The sequence below is a fragment of the Atractosteus spatula genome, chromosome 22, assembly GCF_055471065.1.
Source record: "Atractosteus spatula isolate fAtrSpa1 chromosome 22, fAtrSpa1.hap1, whole genome shotgun sequence".
NCBI classification, from domain to species: Eukaryota; Metazoa; Chordata; class Actinopteri; order Semionotiformes; family Lepisosteidae; genus Atractosteus; species Atractosteus spatula.
Window position 1 is genome coordinate 13,732,286 of NC_142727.1, and position 19,936 is coordinate 13,752,221.

The 19,936-nt window shown below is 39.8% G+C and overlaps 1 protein-coding gene across 1 annotated transcript in view; it reads right to left on the reverse strand.

The window, feature by feature from the left end:
* arhgap32b (Rho GTPase activating protein 32b) overlaps window positions 1–19,936 on the reverse strand; it is a 158,235-nt gene that overhangs the window by 97,734 nt on the left and 40,565 nt on the right. The window lies entirely within an intron of this gene.

Below are 19,936 nucleotides of genomic sequence, written 5' to 3' on the forward strand. Positions count from 1 at the left end.
AAGATTCCAGCCACAAAAAAAAAAGATATTTAATCTGTTGTGATACAACGTGTGTCAATAAAATTGTTTTGATTGTTTTATTCGGCTTCACTGTTTAACATATGCAATACTTAAGATATTAAAATCAATACTCTTTCAATGTCATAACTTCACCTTCACAATGTGCAAGTTCGAGGATAACTCTTTTCAAGGCAAACACAAAATGTTTTTCTTAGGCTTAGTTTTACTGTGCAGATTTATTTTTGCTTTGCGTGCATGCGATTGCACTTCCACAAAATGCCATCACAGGTACATAGAAAAAGCATTGTCTTTAGTGCTGCATCAATGCAAGTTTATCGTTAAAGGGCAGAAAAGGAGCCAGTGAACAGTGCTGGATGTGGCAGATGGAGATATCACCCATGCTTGTGATCCTCCACGTCACTTAACTGTCGCTGCGCCATTGAGAGGGGTCACACAGTTAACTAAAATGGGTCTCTAAGGCCTAATTAAACACAAGGTCATTACTAACTAAACATCTGGAGTCTTGCCATCGAGAAGACAGCTACAGTACAGAAGACCTCAGTCCAACCATGCTCATCCCCATTAGCCCAGACACTGGCCAGACATCTCCTGTCAGATTAACAGCTGGGCGCTTTTTTTTCTGTGATGCAAAGTTTGCCCCACTTTTTCAAGACGAACAGCAAGCAGGTAATGCATTAGAATGCCAAATTTAATGCAGGGGTCAGGAAGGGAAGAGGAGGGCGAGGGTATGCAGCTTTGGGACTGGTTGAGCTGCTCTATTAAGCTAGATTTTATACCTATCATAATGAAAGGCTCAATCTTACTGGTGAAATAACAAAAGATGAAAAAGAATGGAAATTGTATACAGCCTGAACTGATTTTGCTTTTAAAGCATCTCAGGTACCAATGCTGTATATACTGTAATGCACTGCCGAATTACTTATGTAACTAGACTTATAGAAGCATATTTAAGAAGGACAAGGAAACAAGAGTCACACCATGAAAGATCTAAACCAATGCCCTGGGGTATAAGAGATTCAATTACTCAAGCAGTCAAGTCAAGAGACTAATGAAAGAATAAAGGTTACACCATGCTCCATCAATTTAAAACAAAAGCAACATACACACATACACCAAGAAAAATCAGCATTCTTTTGATTATGAAGCCGAATGTCACCGCTGAGCAGTTTGGCTCTTCTCTCTTAATGCAGAGCAATGAAATGAAAGAAAAGCAGCCAGGAAACAGCAGGAGGCGAGAAACGCCCACAGAGACATCTAAGAGCTGCCACTCTTAAATGGGATGAGAAGCAGGGAGGGCTGATTTCAGATTTCTGCTCTTAGCCAGCACCCCGGAAAGAACAGGCTGCAACCTGAGGTAGTGCATTCCTGTGCCAGCCCTATCTGAGGGCCTCTCACAGCAATCAGCTCCATCGTGAACTCAATCCGCACAACCTGTGACATCGGCAGGAAGGGCACAGCCTGATGGGAACTCAGTTTCGACAGGGTATCTCAAACTTTGGGGCAGGTGATCATTTAGACTTGGTGGCATCACAGTTCTCCTCTTAAAAAGAAAAAGTTAAAATTTCACTCTTCGTGTTCTTGATGTTTCTTTTGAACACAATATTCTTCTATATTATTCTATACTTCCTAGTCATCTTGTGACAAATTGTCTTAATAAAACACACCACTTTGCAAGGCTATAAATAGCGACTTTAGCTTCCAAATAACAGAATGTAATGCTATTTTATTTCGCTTTGAATTTTGTCTGCCTGTTATCAGAACGATAATGTTACTTAATGTCTTTCATCACACAAGAGTTTCACATTGCAATTGAACACTATTTACTGTATCTGTCCCGCTTCCTGACTGCTCTGTCAGAAGGAGAGAAGAGTATATGGTAAAACAACTTTAAAATTTAATATATATATAAATATTCAAGAGTACAGTATGTTTTAATAAGTCACTTGTTTGTACTGTAATTATCAACAGGCAGCACCCTGCAATATTTTTAGAAAATGTTCAGTGACAGATGCATTTAAATACATGACAAAAGTTGACTAAGCAGCTTCTGCTGTCAAAAAAAGATCTCGAACAGAGTCATAGATTCATAATCAGAAAATAATCTGCTTGAAGCCAGTTCAACGGAAATAAATCAGAAACCAAAAAAATAACTTCAAAAGTGGTAAGCAGATGATGCTCAATATTTCTTCCCTTTAAAAAGTGTTAGGAAAGACCATGCTATTAACAGATATGAGGGAGTAAACCTGTTAGAAAGCAAAACAACTGTCATCTTTTTTTCCTTCCCTCAAGGCAACTTCAGAAACCCCGTGTCAGTTCCAATGAGTGACATCACCACCAAACAATGAACTGTGAAGTTACAATCTGCTCTATTCGGACACCTGCATGGCATACAAGCCAAAGCCACAAGACAAATCTCTCAGAATTTAACTAGAGAGCTGCTGAACAAACAAGCTACTATTTCTTTAAAGATGTTCAACAAAAAATGACCAACTACTTCCTAGGAAAAGAAGTTGGTCATGCATGTTTATATGGAAATTCAGCCTCTTTCCAATGGCTTTATCTAATCCAGGGTTGCAAGCAACGGACGCGACACCTTGCACAGCTCGGGATACACCCTAGACATGTCGCCAGGCCATTGCAGGTAACACACACACACACTCACACCAGGGCTGAATAACCTCCCAGTACGTCTATGGACTGGGAGGAAACCAGAGCGTTGGCAAAACCCCACATGTACACGGGGAGAACATGCAAACTCCACACAGACAGCACCCCAGGAATTGATTGAAGGGCCCTGGCGCTGCCCCGTGTTTATACATATGACACGAAAACAAACACAGTGAACTAACACAGAAATACAAAGATTTGTCCTGTTTTTTTCATCTGTTTCATGCATTCAGCAACTGAACAAACCAGTAAACATAAACTGTTGCTAAAATTATTTTAAAAATAATAAACTATTGTAATAAATTATAAATAATAATAAAATTATAATTCAAGGGATTAGCTCCCTTAAATAAACACCTTAAATAAGGGTGTACTGCATAAACTAGACAAACATTATTCATACTTTTCATTAATTTCATTAATCCAGAGAAAACTAGCAAGGCAATGAGTGTGTAGCACTTGAAAGACCCTGTTGAATGCGCTGTATAAATCTTTGTCTATACGTGATGCTTGAGGCAGGAGCTGTCAGCAGTGTGAAGGAACAAATAATAATCACCATTCTTAGACTTCTGTAGAGCTTTTCTGGATGTTGCGCTGGCAGCCAGAATGCACCAGTACGCCCATCACACACCAACTATCAGTGGGGAGGAGAGCAGAGTGATGAAGCCAGTTCAGAAATGGGGATTATTAGGAGGCCGTGATTGGTAAAGGCCAAGAGGGGAATATTTCACCAGGACACTAGGGTAACAACCCTTTTTTCTGTCACTATACTGGGGCATTAGGACCCACACAGAATGCAAGGTGAGCACCCCCTACTGGCCCCTCTAATACCTCCCATCCAGGTACTGGCCAGGCTCACACCTGCTGAACTTCAGGGGGTTAGAGGTGAGCTGCAAGAGTGATATTGCTGCTGGCTATAATGTGGAGGCATGAAGGCTGATTCCATAATAGTGGAAAGCACAATATGAAAAAATGCAGAAACAGAAACAAAAGAAGAAATAACACAATGTTTCTGTCACCGAGCTGTTCTCAGGGATTTCCAGCTCTTTCTCTTCGGACACACGTTCTCACCCGCAGGCAGGACCCACTGTCACCTTCCCTTTACTTGGTTTTCTTTAACTACCCCCTTTGCTTCATATTTCTACCCCCCCCCCCCCCCCCCACAAGCAGAATTCACCTCTCCTTACTCCTCTATAGATTCTAACATCCCTGAGACATCCACACTGCTCTGCATTTTCTCTTCTGTGTCTCAGGGAACACTCTTTAATTAAAATCGAGGTATTTGGTGCAGAAAACGACACCACAGCAACAATCAACAAAGAAATGTTTTGTTCTCCACTTTTTACACCTCAGTCTGGCTGCCAAGAACATATCAGATTGAGATTCACATGAAAACCTGATGCAGCACAATTCCATGGGCTGGCTTACCCCTGGTGAAACACTGATAAGCCTTTGAGAAGGCAGAATTAACCTTGCGAAAGGATACCGTATCTGATGAATCCACAAATAATTTAATGAACTTAAAAAAATGCACTCATGTAGTAATGTCATGTAGTGAATTCTCTAAAAGGAGCAACTGAATGCTTAAGATTCTAATGAATAACGATTGAGATAAAAGCTCAAATATTTAGTAAAATAAATGAAGAGGTCCACATCATATTCCACTAGACTGGCATGGTCTTGTGAACGCTCATCTTTCTTCTTAATTCATTTTCTGCTTTTGAACATGATGCAACTAAATGCATTCAAACCAAACACTATTTCTGCTTCACAAAGCTGACCTCTTCACCCTGCACAAATTAAATCTGTATCAAGAGACTATGGGGACAGTGTTTCAGACATACAGCACTTTGTAATTCCTGTATCTGCCTCACAATTCCTTCTTCAATTCAGTATTTCTATGGCTTATATAACCACATTACAAAACAGATATTGCTGTTCTGTAGAGAGAAGGGTGAAAGATACAGTCTCAGGCTTACAGGAGCATCCTATTCTGACTGACTGAAAGAACTAAATCTTTACAATGTTGAACAGAGAACACCAAAAGGGCAACTAATAGAGGTATTCAAAATCCTAATAGGCATCAACAAAATCAAGCCAATCAGCTTCAACAGAAAGAAAAGCGAAATTCCCAAGTACTCACACGTTTAGCACAATTTACACAGGTTAAAATTTGCAAATGATCACAACCCCGTTTGTAGGCCGGTGTTTCATTCCTGTGTTTTGTGAAAAGAATATATATACATGTATATAAATAATGAATTGTACCAAGCCTACATCTAACCTAACTTAAGATAAGGAGAAATGACAAAAAGGGGTGTTATTACTGAAAAGGCCTTAGGGAGGCCATGGGACCAGGTCTTCAGCAGTAATCATTTAATTGTTCTGAAGCACCTGTGTGTGTATTGTGACTGGAGTGCACTTACAGTCGATGCAGAGTCACGTCATTCTGGCATTTTCTAAGCAGTGTCTTCACCCAGCAAGTCACTGCACTGATTTAATAAGTCTGCCATCTTCTGAGACTTGGCTATCAGTATTTTCATAGCATAGATGTTGCAAATAGGCAAGGAAAATAGTACATGTGGTACATTAATACACTACTTTTATACTCTTACAAACACTAACGAAACATTAATTGACCTCCTCTATATAGAGGAAATATTTACAAAAAGAAACTAATATCATTAAAGAAAACAGCAGACTCAAACCCAGGGTGACTACTACAATATTTCTCCCTGTAGCCAGGGGAGCATCTGAAAAATGCGAAGTGTCTCCATGATTTCTTTTTCCAGATTCACACATTTAGTACTTAACACTGCCGCAACATCTAAAATTCAATGAGAAGTTGTGTTGTTTGCTTTTGTTTCTCTTACTCTGGAGTTGTTTAACAGAATAACAGCTCCAGTCTTCTAGTGCCAAAGGAAATTTTCTATAAACCCATCTTTAAATGACTTAATTTACCAAATGACTATACTGTACAGAAGTAATCAAAATAACAGTTTTTCTTCAGGATTTAGTCAGTCGCTGATTAAAGAAATACTGTACATTTTTACTCACTCATTCTTTAAAATTCCAGGATAAAATATTATAAATAGGTTATCTAAGGAGAAGTTTAGTTTTACAGAGAAATGTATCGCTGAAAAAGTTATATTGCTACAGGGAAGTTGCCAAGCATCTTGGGATGCAGAGTAGGTGCTGTGCATCAATAAATGTATTTAAATACTATGTGGCGTGTTTGCAATGGATTACATCATTGTACTGTTTACAAACTGGGTCCATAGTCCCTGAAGAGGATTACCTCATCTATGGTAACCTCAGGTCATCACACCACACTACACTCTGTAAAAGCTTCACTATGCAAAATGAACAATTAGATTTAAATGCACTCAAATTCCCAAACATATATTGAGGTTTCTGAAAATATACCACAGCATCATCTTTAACCTCTTTTTGATTGTGCCAAATCACAGTACAGTACGTTAATGAGACTCCCTAAATTACAGAGCCTTTATTTCCTCCTTCACCTTCAATTCCCTGAAACTGTACCTGTTCTTAAGATAAATATTTATCGATATTATCAATATCATCAATATATCCATTCCTACACTTGTAGGCAAAGAAAAAAGAGTTGATATCACCAATATAAATGAAATAAACCTTCGGGATTCAAGAGCTGAAAATTACTGGGCTTCTCCAATTCATCCTTGATTTGTCACTCAAGGCATTTTGGCATTCAAAGCCTATATTTTAATTCACTAGCAATATAAACAGTGACAGTGAAAATAAAATATAGTTTTGACTGCAGCACGGGGAACAAAATATGTAACCAACACGGGCATATCTCAAATTTTTTACAGTTCTGAGCTTTTTCTTTGGCTCTTAAAAACAGGGTACTGTGGTTGGGAACTGAATAAATCGCAAACTTTATGTAATGTTTTTTTTTTCTTATTTTGACTGTCCAAGTGTTAAGACAACCCAGCTATTGTGGTACATGCAACTTGTGACTTTTCTCTAGCAACAGTGACACCCCTTCTTATTAAGCAATCCTCTAAAAAGAATCTGTTCAGCAAATTGGAAGAATTTTTTAAGTCAGGCTTTAGCTCTGTCCGAGTGACAACATTCTCCAGACAACAACGGCTAAATTCTCTCCTCAGATTTTCTAAGATTCCTTAGAAAAACAATGATTTAATGAAAACCCCAGCCTGTCTGAAGATGCAAACCAAATACCTTTTGACCATTTTCTATCGCATGGACATAAAGATCCTTTAGGGTAAAAAAAGCTAAATCAAGCACTGAGTTTGTCATCCGTGATTGAGAAGTGTGTCAAACATTTGACCTTATGCAGGCCTTGGTTGGAAAAAAAAGGACAGCAACAGTCACAGAAAATACATCAAAGCTTAGTTTCTTTCATATATTGTAATCATTTGGAACAGCCTTCAACATCTAAAGTGCAAAGTCACTTTAAATGGATGTTTCAAATGAAGAGTATCCCTCTAAGGCTAACGTACTTATTGCTACATAAAACATCTTCACTGAAAAGATGGCTTTTGCACTTAACAGCAATGTCAGTGTTTTAAATTTGGTTTCAGAGAGCAATGGTAACTTACACTGTGGTATCCAATTGAAATCACGTGCCACTAGAATCCCAAGAGGTTAAGTACCTGCAGACGTCAACCACACGTTGGCTGATTAAAACAAAATGCGAAAGAAAATTTCTATTGTGCTCAGGGAGAGTTAATGGCTTTTACATGTGATGTGCTGTGGCTTAATGTGCATGTACTGTAACTTGCATTTAAACTTTAAAAATGCATAGCAGCAATATCACAGTTCATACATCTATGTCTCTTGAGGAAGAGTTAAGGAACATAAAACTGTGTCAATGTAACACAGTTATAGCTGTACCTACAGTTGTCTCCAGCTGAATGAGGACTTTTGGCAAGATTATAAGAACCAGAGTTATTCCTCTTCTACAACATGAGCAAGAGAAGATGCTTCTTTGGTAAGAAAGCACAATTTAGGCAGATGAGTAACATGCACCTTTGTGTGAAAGCAATTTCCTCCAACCTACAGATGAGCAAGATGACACAAACACTAAATACAGTCAGAACTGAAGAGCAATGCAGAGCAGTCTAATGCCTCAGGGGAAACAGGAGGCAGAAGATGAAGCAATGTCTTGGAGAATTACACGCTCACAATTCAAGGCTTTGAGAGGATTTTATAGACACAGTCTCAAAACCAAGAAGAATCCATATCTGCTATGAGCTTCAGCAGCTGGGAATATTAAATATGCTCAAATGTTGACTTCGAAGCGCTTGGGCTTCATAAACCCAATCACTGGTGTGTCTGTCACATGATGCAACTTACTGTATCCTGTGATCGGGCAGCAAGATGAAAAATACAGTTTCATATAAGAGATGTCACTCATTACTTACTGTAGATGTAAAACACCTGGTTAACTCACATTAAATATGAACTGCTCTTGTGTTATGCTGCTCATAAGAGACCCAACAGCAATAAAACATGAGAGAGATTGGAATAAACTTAAAATGACCAGGCCTTTAATAACTATATGCCAAGAGATCAAATCAATTTATTGAAAATCAAGACAGTAATAAGACAGATAACTAGTCTAGGTAGGATTCAATGTTCAAATGTTTACACACAAATAATCATCAATAAAATATGGTGGTTTTAATCTAAAGGGTATGTGTTAATATGCTTATTTTACCCTGCTTAAGTATTCCAAACATACAAGCACAAAGCTTAAAATATGTTAACAACTGTTCTTCATATTTTATAACAAATATCAGTTTTAAGATTTATTAAGACAATTATTTAATGGTAATTAAAAAAATTAATACTTTAGGTCAATCCAAGAAATGCATTAGGTGTTAAAAGTTGGGTTAAACAGATATCTTTACAGGTCGAGTCCTTTGTAATGGTATTTTGTGTACAACAAACAAATAAATGTAAAACCGTCCTACCAAATCAACACACATATTTTATCATTAAAGTCATTGCTCCCCTAGCAAAAACATTTTCAAAAATAAAATGCAAAAGCCAACAGCCGTACAGATGACTTTACCACCTACTGTGGAGCAGCAAAATACAATTAATAAAGCTTTACAGATGCTACAGTGCTGCCGGTAAACATCTGAGGAATGGGAATGAGCAGCTCAATTTGGACTTCATAGGTCTTAATGGCATATTACATGTAAATGTGTTCTCCTGCATTAAAAACCCATGTTCTCACTTTATACCCATAAAACCATGGATATCTAGACTTGCTTCTTTGAAAACTGAGAAAACAAAGCAGGATTTCTCCCTGAAAAAATCTGCAATGAGCCCAGTACTGTAAAATTAATGTATCGGAGCTTAAACTAAATGCCAGATCATTTCCATGCAACAAAATGAAAAGAAAATGCAAACTTCCAGAACAGTTTACCGTTTATACTGTATACTACTTACAGTAGGTATCAGCGTCATGATACATTAAATACAGTTAAAAGAATGTTGTAGTTAGAACTACAACTAAGCTACTGCACTTTGTCACATAGACTCACAGATATTGCTCTGGATGGCATGAAGTGTCTCTAATAATAGCCTGCTCCATCTTAATGCAAACATTCGCAAATTCAAAAAAGTCACAACGACGAAGCCTTCTGACAGCATTGTGGATCCCCTTATTGCAGCATATGCTTGTGTCTGAAGGGGAACATAAGCCATTTAATGTCTTAACTGTGGATGCAGACATCCACCAAACCACTTTCCAGCGGAAGGCTCGTGTGTAGGAGGAGTGTTTGTGGGCTGAGTCCTGCTGTTGCCTCCACTTCAGGAAAGGGCTCTCCCACATTCCTTTGACTGCAGACAGCTGAGACACGCGCACTAGCTGTCCCACTCTTTAACAGCTGCGCTCTCAGTTCCAGATATCTGAGAACGCATTCACACTTGAGCCTGCAGTGCCAGCTGAGGGCCCTACAGGCTGAATTCCTGAATTACTGGTCTGATTTTTTAAACAATGTATTATCACCTCTGCTGGACCTTTGCAACCCAGATCTTTCTGTCCATTCCAGTGATGTTTTCTTCCAAGAGCTTGAGCTGCGACCTCTACTGTATATTGCTGCCTTTTTATATCTAGTGTCTATGATTCAGTTTATAACTGTAATGCCCCCAGTTACTGTGGTGGACTATATTATCAGACATCTTGTTAGACATTTATTCCCCCCTGAAAACAACTTTATATTGCTTCCGCATTGCAATGTTGAAGTGATAAGCTGAAATAAAAGCCACAGGGTCTTTCCAGAACAGGTGGGTCTAAATTAGAAAATAATTAGAGATTCTGATTTTTTTTAAAAGATAATGGTTTCCATAAAATGGTTAGCGGTTGTCATTTATCTGTAAAATGATAAAAAAAAATGCCAAAAAGAAACAAACACAGGCTGTGCAAGTCAGCATGTTTCGTGTGGAGTGGAATTCCACTGGAAGGGAAAGAGCTCATTTGATTGGTCCAGGGGGTAACTCCACATTCCACAGGATTTACTATTGGGTTGTATTAGTGCCAGGTGTGCAGACTGTAGGTTAGAGGCTGCTTCTAAACTCCCTGAGTACTGGGAGAGAGCGAGGAGGGAGTTCAGATAGCACAGGAATTAATAACACACTCAACATGTAGTACTGATCCTAGTCTGAAGGATTTAAAAGATGAAGAATCTTGCAATTCCTTCTGAAATCCACTCTGAAACAAACTAGCGGAAGCATAAACTTAATATCTTTGCACCAGTATTTCTGTTTATAGTCGCAAATTGGATGCCTAAAGGGTTAGGCCAAGGGTGGTGCACCAGTAGGGACATAGAGGCTCCTATTTAAGGGGCAGCCTGACCAGTTATTGGGGGGGCTGAGCCCAGTTCAGAGTGTCAGGGGCGCCCCTGGGTTTGCTGGAAACAGCGGAAAGAGAAAGCAGTGGGTCAGGAACCCGGCTGTTCTGGCTCCTCCAGTGGATTACAGAAGACTAGAAGAAGTGGGTCTGTGTGAGATGAAGAGGAACGGAAGATATATTTAATACCTCTGGTTTTTGGGACTGAGCAGGCTTCTCCGAAAGTGGACCACCTGTACATCATAGGAGCCCAGAGCGGTCCTGAAAGCTTCTAACCGCGACGGACTGCCGAGTCTCATCTTGTGGTCATGGGGGTCAGCATTCACAACCCCACGATCCCGGAAATCATGGATAATGCCATCTCGGAGTGTATTGGCAGACAATCATCTAGCAGCAGTCATAGTTGCATTACAGCACAATTGAGTGTCGAAGCAGTTTTTGCACGCAACGTACTTGACCTTCCTGCTAAATAATTTCTCTCTTAGCCTAGTCACCTATCTGCCTACAGAAGCTCGCACGCCAACATTTAATAATTGTTCCCATGTACTCTCAGGCATAGAGGACAATCCAAGCTGCTGCACTTTCTGTTACTGTCTCCTGTTTATTCTAGATTCGTTACACGTAATATCATTTAAATATCTTTATCCCACACGTTTGTCTACCTGATTCAATTCAAGTCTGCTGTGAAATCTAGAATCGGCGGCAAGCGCGATATTAATGAAATGTTGTTTAATATTTTAAAACCTGTTTTGTCCCATACCTTGTAATTTATTGACATTTTCAACAAAAGCTTGACAATAAGTACTACCTCTCCACCACACTGAGCCAAGTAAAATGCATGTAACTGCTTCAGCCTTCCTTCCTTTTACACGGCTACTACAGTTGTAATACATGTAAAAAATAACTTTATAACAACGAATTTCACCTGCATGACTTTTCTAGATCACATCACATCCTCTTTAAATAACTAATAACTAATAAATAAATAATTTTCCAGTTCGGGTTCATAGTGGCACAGAGCCTGGATGCGACACCAGTCCATAGCCAGACAGGGTCAGACCCAGACACAAACACACGCTCACTCCAGAAGCCCATTAACCTACCTTTATATCTTTGGATAGTGGAAGGAAATTCGAAGCACCTGGCCTTGATACAGAGCACCAGAAACACGGGAACAACATGCACATCCATGCAGATGGGGCTCCGGTAATTGAACCCATGGTCCCAGAGCTTACAAGGCAGCGATGCTAACCACTGCGCCACCCTGCCACATATTCTTCTACAATATATGTAAATGCTAAAAAAGAACTACTAAGTGATAAACCAGAAACAACTGTTCAGTTCTGAGGCTCCATCATGATTAAAATTCTTATGAAGCAGCCCTGTAGCTGAAGTTCCTTCACTCTGATATCAGCCATTCATCCGCCAACAGGGAGGTCCTGAGGACGGGGGGGAGCAGGGGTGTTTTGATAAATTGAGTTAGAAGTGGTGGCAAGTCTTGCCGAGTTTCGGAGGCATGAATGATGCAAATAGAGCTTGCTGGGGAGTCTCCCAGGGGCTGACAAAGACAGGGGCTCAATGGACTATCACACAGGGCTTGCCACTGGAAACGGCACTCCTGGGTCCGGGGGCTGTGCGTGGCTGAGACACAATGGGGCTGGAAGAAGGTCACCCGGCTACTCCCCCCTCAGGCAAAGCGACGACAGAAAGGGAGCAGCACCAGACTGCACACGCTGGCTGCCCACACGGCAGAAAAGGGGAACCATTTGTCTCGGTTTCAGTCATCGGACCGCGATTCATTGCTACTGCAACTCTGCAAGTCGGTTCCTTCCAGTCCCTCATGTTCCACACTGGGTTTCACCACCCGCAAGATGATCAATGTGGCGTTCCAGTGTGCAGAAAAGAAGGGAGTACAGAGCCAAAGGACTAGCAACAATATTCTAATTATAGTTACGCATTCTTATGCAAAATTCAAACCTCCCCTGGCTTCAGTACTTAAGGTTAAAATCAACCCAGTAATTTTCCTCTTTCCTACTTAATCGTTAACACCAGGTGCAGGACATCTACAGCTCTAACTGATGTTTTACGGAATTCGCCGAGCAAAAGGAAAGCAAGGATAACAAGGATCATGTCGAGGAATGCCTCATTTATTGTCTCTTAAGGTAAAAAGCCTGACCTCACTCCCTGTTCCGTCTGCAAGCATTTTATAAAAATGAAAACCGATTTGGAAAAATGTCAACAATACTTATTATCTTTAAGCATTAAACCCACCTTTAATTGTTAACAAGGTTGAAACAGTTCAATAGGACAAGCTTCTACTGAAACAATTTCCTGTCTCTTCTCATTTAGGTCTATATTGGCAGACTGGAACCATCATTGTTTCCCTTAAACACTACCAATTCATGTCTGACAGTATGCAGACAGATAATGATGTAAGGACAAGACCATGACTCCTTTTCATTAAGGCTAAGAAGACACACGCCCATTCTTCTTAGCTTTGCTGCTGTAGACTCTTGCAATTGTTTGACGATTTCACTCATTACTGATCTACTCCAGTGTTGTCTCAGTATGGATTTAACATATAATTCTGCCCGTCCTGTTAAAATGACTTTAAATATCTTTATCCATTGACATGACGTGGCATAATCCACGGGAAGCTAACCCTCTAAACGTTTCAGAATGTCAAACTATGGGAGTGAACTGCACAGGAGAAACAGAAACGTTTGAAATTCTTAATAAACCTAAATGGTCCATCACTAATATAAAACAGACAGACTGCTAAAGGAAAGAAGCTTAAAAAGTTGATGCTTTTTTTAATTTGTTACACATGCAAAATATATGGGACACAATACTGCAAGTTTGAGAGAACAATTCCCAATTTCCCTCCGCTGACTGCATCCTCCAACTATCTGTCTTTCTTTCGCTCTTTCCTGGTGGTGTTTTGGGGGAGAAAGACTGCCATATGCACAGACTGCAGAAGTGGGAAACAGTGCAGAAGCCTGGAGCCAGCCCTGCACAGTCGTCAGCTGTACAACCTCCCTAAGTCCCTCTTTCAATTCTCTGCCTCCTTCATGTCAGATTCTGGCTGAGCCCTGCGCATCTCAAGCTCTGTGAGGAATGACATCAGGGACTGACTCATCCAACAGCTTGTGGGAAACGCATTCCAAGATGGTGTCCAGTGTATAACTCACCAAGACGCTAATGCAGGGTATAGAGAGGCTTTCAATTAATCATTAGTTCTGCCTTGAACCCCCCCACCACCCACATATTCCCACCCCCATTCCATTCCATTCCTCCGTTCCCCAGACTCACAAAAACAGTTCAAACTTCCAGTGTGCTAAAGTAAGAGAATCTCTGCAGCTCTGGGAGAAAACGGCCCCCTTCATGCACAGTGTGGAGAACAGCAGGCAACCCAAGCAAAATCCGTACTCCCCACTAGCCAAAACTCTGAATTAACAACAAAACACAGTAATATTTCACAGGGATTTGTCACAAACAACTCCCTTGAGTAGCTGAAATAGGTTGCTGTATTCTAAAGTCTCCACAAATATTTTCCTACTGTAGCTAAACAACCTCATATCGATTTGCATGCATCACACTGCGCACAAGGATCCTTTGCGCTAAGCATGACAGGGCAGGCACTCAGAAATGACACATTCACCCCTATGTAAGGGAATAAAAACCTTAAACACGTTTTTTTTTTCCAATTGAACATCCAATTCAGAAGAAACAGGCAGGCCCCAAAATGCAAAAGGAACAGGTTAATTAACAGGTTTGGCTTTAACTTGTTTGGTTGAGGATGAGTCCGTCCTGACCAAAAGGAAAAGGAAGTGAGAAACCAACTAACATATAGCAAATAGTCCCTGCGCTGGCTTTGGTCTCCACTGAGAGCTGAAGGGGAGGAATGCTAGCATGAAGAACACTGGGAAATAACACTCGGCTTCTCGTTTTACACTGGAGAGCCAAAGAAAAACAGGAATTGTGGGATATGCCTTTCTCCCAAATGTTCTTTATTGAAATACAAACTATGCATGCCACATAGAAAACTAGATAAGCTATCTAGTCTTCTCGATTAAATCGGATTTCACCATCATTATCTGTCCCTCGCAACACCAGCACGGTGTGCAAAGGTAAAAACACCCCACAATAATGCTGCTATAATGGAGCAGTGCTTGATAAGGAGGGCAGCTAACATTCATCCTCAATATTTTCTGATTCACAGAGTAGAGGCTGTTTAATAGAGGAGATACAAACTGTAACTTTGGATCCTGGATCCATAGATGACTCATTCGTGATGCTAATCAAATGTGATGGAAATGAACACCTGTTATAGCAGTCGTCCTTTACCTTCTCCGTCTTTAAAGGGCTGCCTGTCGCCATCTTCCACTCCAGAAGCTTATGCGGTATTTAAAAATCCAGTTATTCGCTCTCTTATGACCCACATAAAAAAAAACAGAGAAAAGTAGGGCAGCTGACATGAAGCTGTGTATACAGAACCTGTATTAATATTCATGGAGACAATGCTACTGCTTTTTAAAGAGCATTTGAAATAATGTGACTGGCTCGTTATTTAGTTTCATTTTCTATGTCTTTATTCCTTCAGGAATGAGAAATTGACATCGATGCAGAGTGATCCTAGAAAGAAGCACATTCCCCTGCCCACAATAAAAAGTGTTGAGCTCATATCGCTGATGGTAAAAGAAACATTTAACTAAACCATCTGAGGCTTCTGCAGCCCATCGTGTTGGACTTATGGATGCACACTCTGGGTCTTTGAAACAAACATTTAATAATTCAAAAAGCGCCTGCCACATGTTTCAGGAAACAAAATGATATCCATGAGTACTGATCTAATGTGTCATAGGCTTCAGAATCAAACTGCTTCCCTAACAATGAAGTGCTTGTATCAGAACAAAGCTTTGGGAAAATAAATGAAAAAACAAAAATATTTATGCAGAGCATTTCAATTACCTGACACAATACTTCTCCTGTGAAAAACAGAAGACAATTGCAATTCCTGACTCTTTTTTTAAAACCACTAATACAGCTTACAGTACCTTAAAAAAAACATTTAATTAGAAAATAGCCTGTAGTCTTCATAATACCTTCATAAACGGTAACATTTGTAACCTTTTATGACCTTTCTCCCCAAAAAATCACAGGTATATTTTTGTCCATACCAACCCCCCCAAAAAAATTCCTAACTCTAACCACAGACTTAACTCAATGGCAAACTAGAACATTTACTCTTAGAAACTTATATACACGTACGCATTTTTTTAAACCACAGTCATATACTGTAGAATTATGAATGCTGTTATAGCATCATATGTAGCTTGTAGGAGGGGTTGTGCTAGCCATATTGTGCCAGTAACCAAGAAAAGTAACCACATCCAGAAACAACTGGTTAATATTTAATCAGGGTGGAAATAGGATAAGAATCATGAAAACAAAGGCATCAATGCAGTAAATATTGATTACAACTGGGCATCTGGAAACAAAACCATTTTAATATTCAAAGCAGGCACCATTCCCTTTTAACATCAACACCGTGTGAAATGAGCACATACAGCATGGAGCCTTACTCACTGCCCTACGAGAATTTCTTCCTGTGTATTTGATGGTTAATAGCCTAGCAATGGTGCAACACATTACATTAGAAGAGGAGTGGATGCTAAGACTTAGGACACAATAATTAGAACTCTTGCTGCAGCAGTTAAAGTCACATGACGTATGAAATAAGAGGACAATGCCAGAAGCATCAGCAAATCAGATTTATCTTCCTGTTCAGTGCAATTACTACTCGGTGAAACTGCCGGATTTCATATTTAAACACTTTTTTTAAATTGCATTAAACATGCTTACACTCTGGAAGAGTCGATTTATCTTTCAGTGATAACTGAATCATTAATTATTTTCTGACCACTTGAAAGATCATTTTCATTTCCAGACCACGAGCAGTGCATATTAGAAAAAGCCTCCCCTCTACTGTGGATGCTTCTGTACTGCAAAACTAGAAAGTAAATAGTGAGACACCTGTTCTCAAGCATTTTACTTTCAGAGAACAACTTGCTGCAACACAATAACAAAACTCCTTGCTGCTATTAAAAGTTAGTTTCAGCTTTCTTTTTAGATTAGATACAAATTGGGTAATGAAATACTAACAGTGATAAATGGCACTGCTGTTGACTAAACTCTGACACAAATTCAAATGATTATGATTTAAGGAACAAATGTGGAAAGTTCCACTCTAATTAACAAAAAAATGCAGATGAAAGATTCAAAGCACAGAAAATTACACACATAACCCCCTCAGAAGACAAGCAAGCAGCTCTGCTTGAAATGTTCCGGCATCGTTTTCCAAGCAGCACTGTCGTGACTAAGAAAACAACAAGAAATGAAAACAAAGTGAGACCACATCAATATCTGACCTCTGCTTGGTCTCCAAGGTTCAGCTGCGTACAGCTTGCACTCTGACATCACCGCAATGCTATTGTGTTGTGACTGAAATTCTCTGCCGGCTTTAAGCATTGCTCATATCTGTACCCCACCCCACCCAATCAGAGAGGCTGAGCCGTGTCATCCCCCTAATCAGAACAAATCTCCCCTCGACTCCACAGAATAGTGTCTTTCATTAATGGCCACCATGTGCAACTATTCTACTACTGCCCCAGCGGGATCCATACATTCATCCACCTAACCCGCTCTTTTGTGCTATTGGGTACCTGTTGCTTTCAGTAAGAAACCACGGAGGCAAAAAGAAAGACGCTGTTCTGAGTCAACCTCTAATTGCTCTACATTAAAAAACAGTAAGAGATCAGACAGTAAGATCCCCGTTCTGCAGTAAATTCATCTAGTGAATTTGTTTTCAGTTGAAGCCTTGTGCAGAACTTGGAACAAAGCCCTCAGTATCGGATACACAGTATAAGAGCAGCACTTCCCAATTTTGTCCCTGATGATCCCAATGTGATCCCAATGTCATTCCAGTTCCGTTCGGAGACTCCTATCTGAAACCCTTACTGAACCAACAATTTAATCAATTAGATCTTCATTAATTATTTTATCCTCCTAAAAAGCTTTCCTTTATTTTGGTTTCTTACAGCTTTTTCCAGATAAGTTTCAATCATCAGTTCATTCAAAAATCTATACTGAGTACATTACTAGTTAAACATGAGGTTTAATGAAATAATTAGAAGCTCACCGGGGTGGAATACCAGCAGACCTTGGGTCATGAGGGCCAGGGTTGGTGCCTGCACCTCGCAAAACGTGAAACAGATCAATGCGCTGTGCAACGGGACTCCTAATTGTTTCAATGGATGTGCACCTGCCAATAAGTGTTGGGTTTCAGATCCACTACGCAGGGCAAGATTTTGTCTAGGGTAGGAGCAGACAGCCTGAACTAATGGCTTTTAATAATCCAATCCATTTCATTTTGTAGTCGGTTTCAGTATCAACTGTGTCTCTCCAGCAGCTAAAAGGCTGGAGGGGTGGGGGCTACTGTACACACACAGCATGCCCTCTTCTTTGTAAAGAGGAATCTCGGAAAAAGTAAAGGATGCACTGTCATAGACTGTCCTCAAAAAGCTAAGAAAAAGATAAAGAAATGCGTTTGCCTTTCATCAGTTTCTGTCACAAAACACCCCCTCCTTTCACTGAAATAAATTCAAATGAGCAACATGCAGCTCCATCGGGGAGCAAAAGTTGTGATATTACATTCTATCTGAACAGGGCTTTAATTAGGGGTCTGGAAGAAAGAAAGAGCATATTTTATAAAGCCTGCTATTAGGAAAATAGATTAAAAAAGTCACATATGCGTTTCGAGTGGACTTATAGTAAGTGATGCATCTGCAGTTTAATGCACCAGTGATCTTAAAATAATCTTATATTCTCCTTCTCTTCAATAAACCCATTTAACTTGAACAAGGACCGCACACTGTGCGGTTGGTCAGAGAGCTGTACAAATAGATGAAACTTTAGATATAATAAGTACTAAAGGACCAGGAAAATGTTGTGAGAAGCCAAATACACTAAAAGATTCAGTCTGAGGTATGTTTGATGTGAAGGTATACAATTTTATCTAAATATAAAGGCTCTCGGTCCTCAGTGGCAGAGGAGCTGGTACAATAACGTGCGTTTTGATGAGTTACGTTTATTTAACAAGAAGCATGACTGGAATGAGAAACAGAAGACACAGGAGACTGAGAAATGGGTAATCCTAACCAAGAACCATTATTGTAAACAAAAAAAAATAGAGCTGAAATAAACAGAGCTCAAGGTGTTGTCATTGAAGTAAGGATTGATGGTAACGTGCTCTTTTTCTGCACTAGCTGAGACAAGGCCATCACTGTAAATGGAAAGCAAATTAAAGAAACACCTATGTGGTGTCCTGTAGGTGTACAACATATGGCCCTCAATGTGAATGCTTATTTTTATAGGTATTTGTCACTTCAATAAACTGTTGCCTCCTTGGGTGTTTTTAGAGAAGCAGCATGTTTCTGACACAAATAAGAATCTCTTTCAAAGATAAAGTGAAATTTCTGAATAGATTTTTCATAGATCAGAAACTTTATATAAGGACATACACAATGACTGCATATATGTGCATTCGATGACCACACCTTGAGCTCTGCTTCACCTGTCATTTTCACGATTCAGTTAACAAACGGTTAACTTGGAACGCTAGCATGAGTACTTCAGCTGATCACATTCATGAAAACTATCCACCACAAATGGCACTTTAGTATAAAATCTGAGCCTTGGGAAATCGCTGATAGTATTGGAGCTCCTCGGATTTATACCCTACTGAGAATAATGCCTGCCTATGAAGAGCATCGTATTCTACAACAAATCAATTGGGGGCAATAAAATGGAAGGCAAGAAAGACCGCAATGTGCTCAGTCAGAAACACAGCAAGGCCAGGGCACACTCAGGCTCACTCACGGCACTTGTCTCTGTATACTGTATTGAGAGGTGTCAACGAGCACTTTGTGACTGACGGAGTGCTCAAAACGGTGCTGGTACTAAAAAAAAAGAAGCAAACAAGCCTTTGATACCAACACTACTACTCAAGTGTCAACCAAACTCAATCAATCAAAGGACTGAAAGTTCTGACTCATAGCACGATTAAAAAAACAGCTGCTCTAGTGGAATAAAATCATCTTTTGAAGATCCAAAGCTGTATTGAGGGAGTCTTGATGAAAGTTCTGATGGCAGGTGTTTACATTTCCCAGCTTACACAGTTTACAGCAGGTTTTTAATTTTTTTCCCCCCTTAAGTACTAATAAAAGCAAAGCACGCTGATTCTTCTCATTCGCTGACCCTCAAGCCGAAAGCAAGAATGCTAATTCTCGGTCTACATTACAGAGAAGAAGCTCAGGA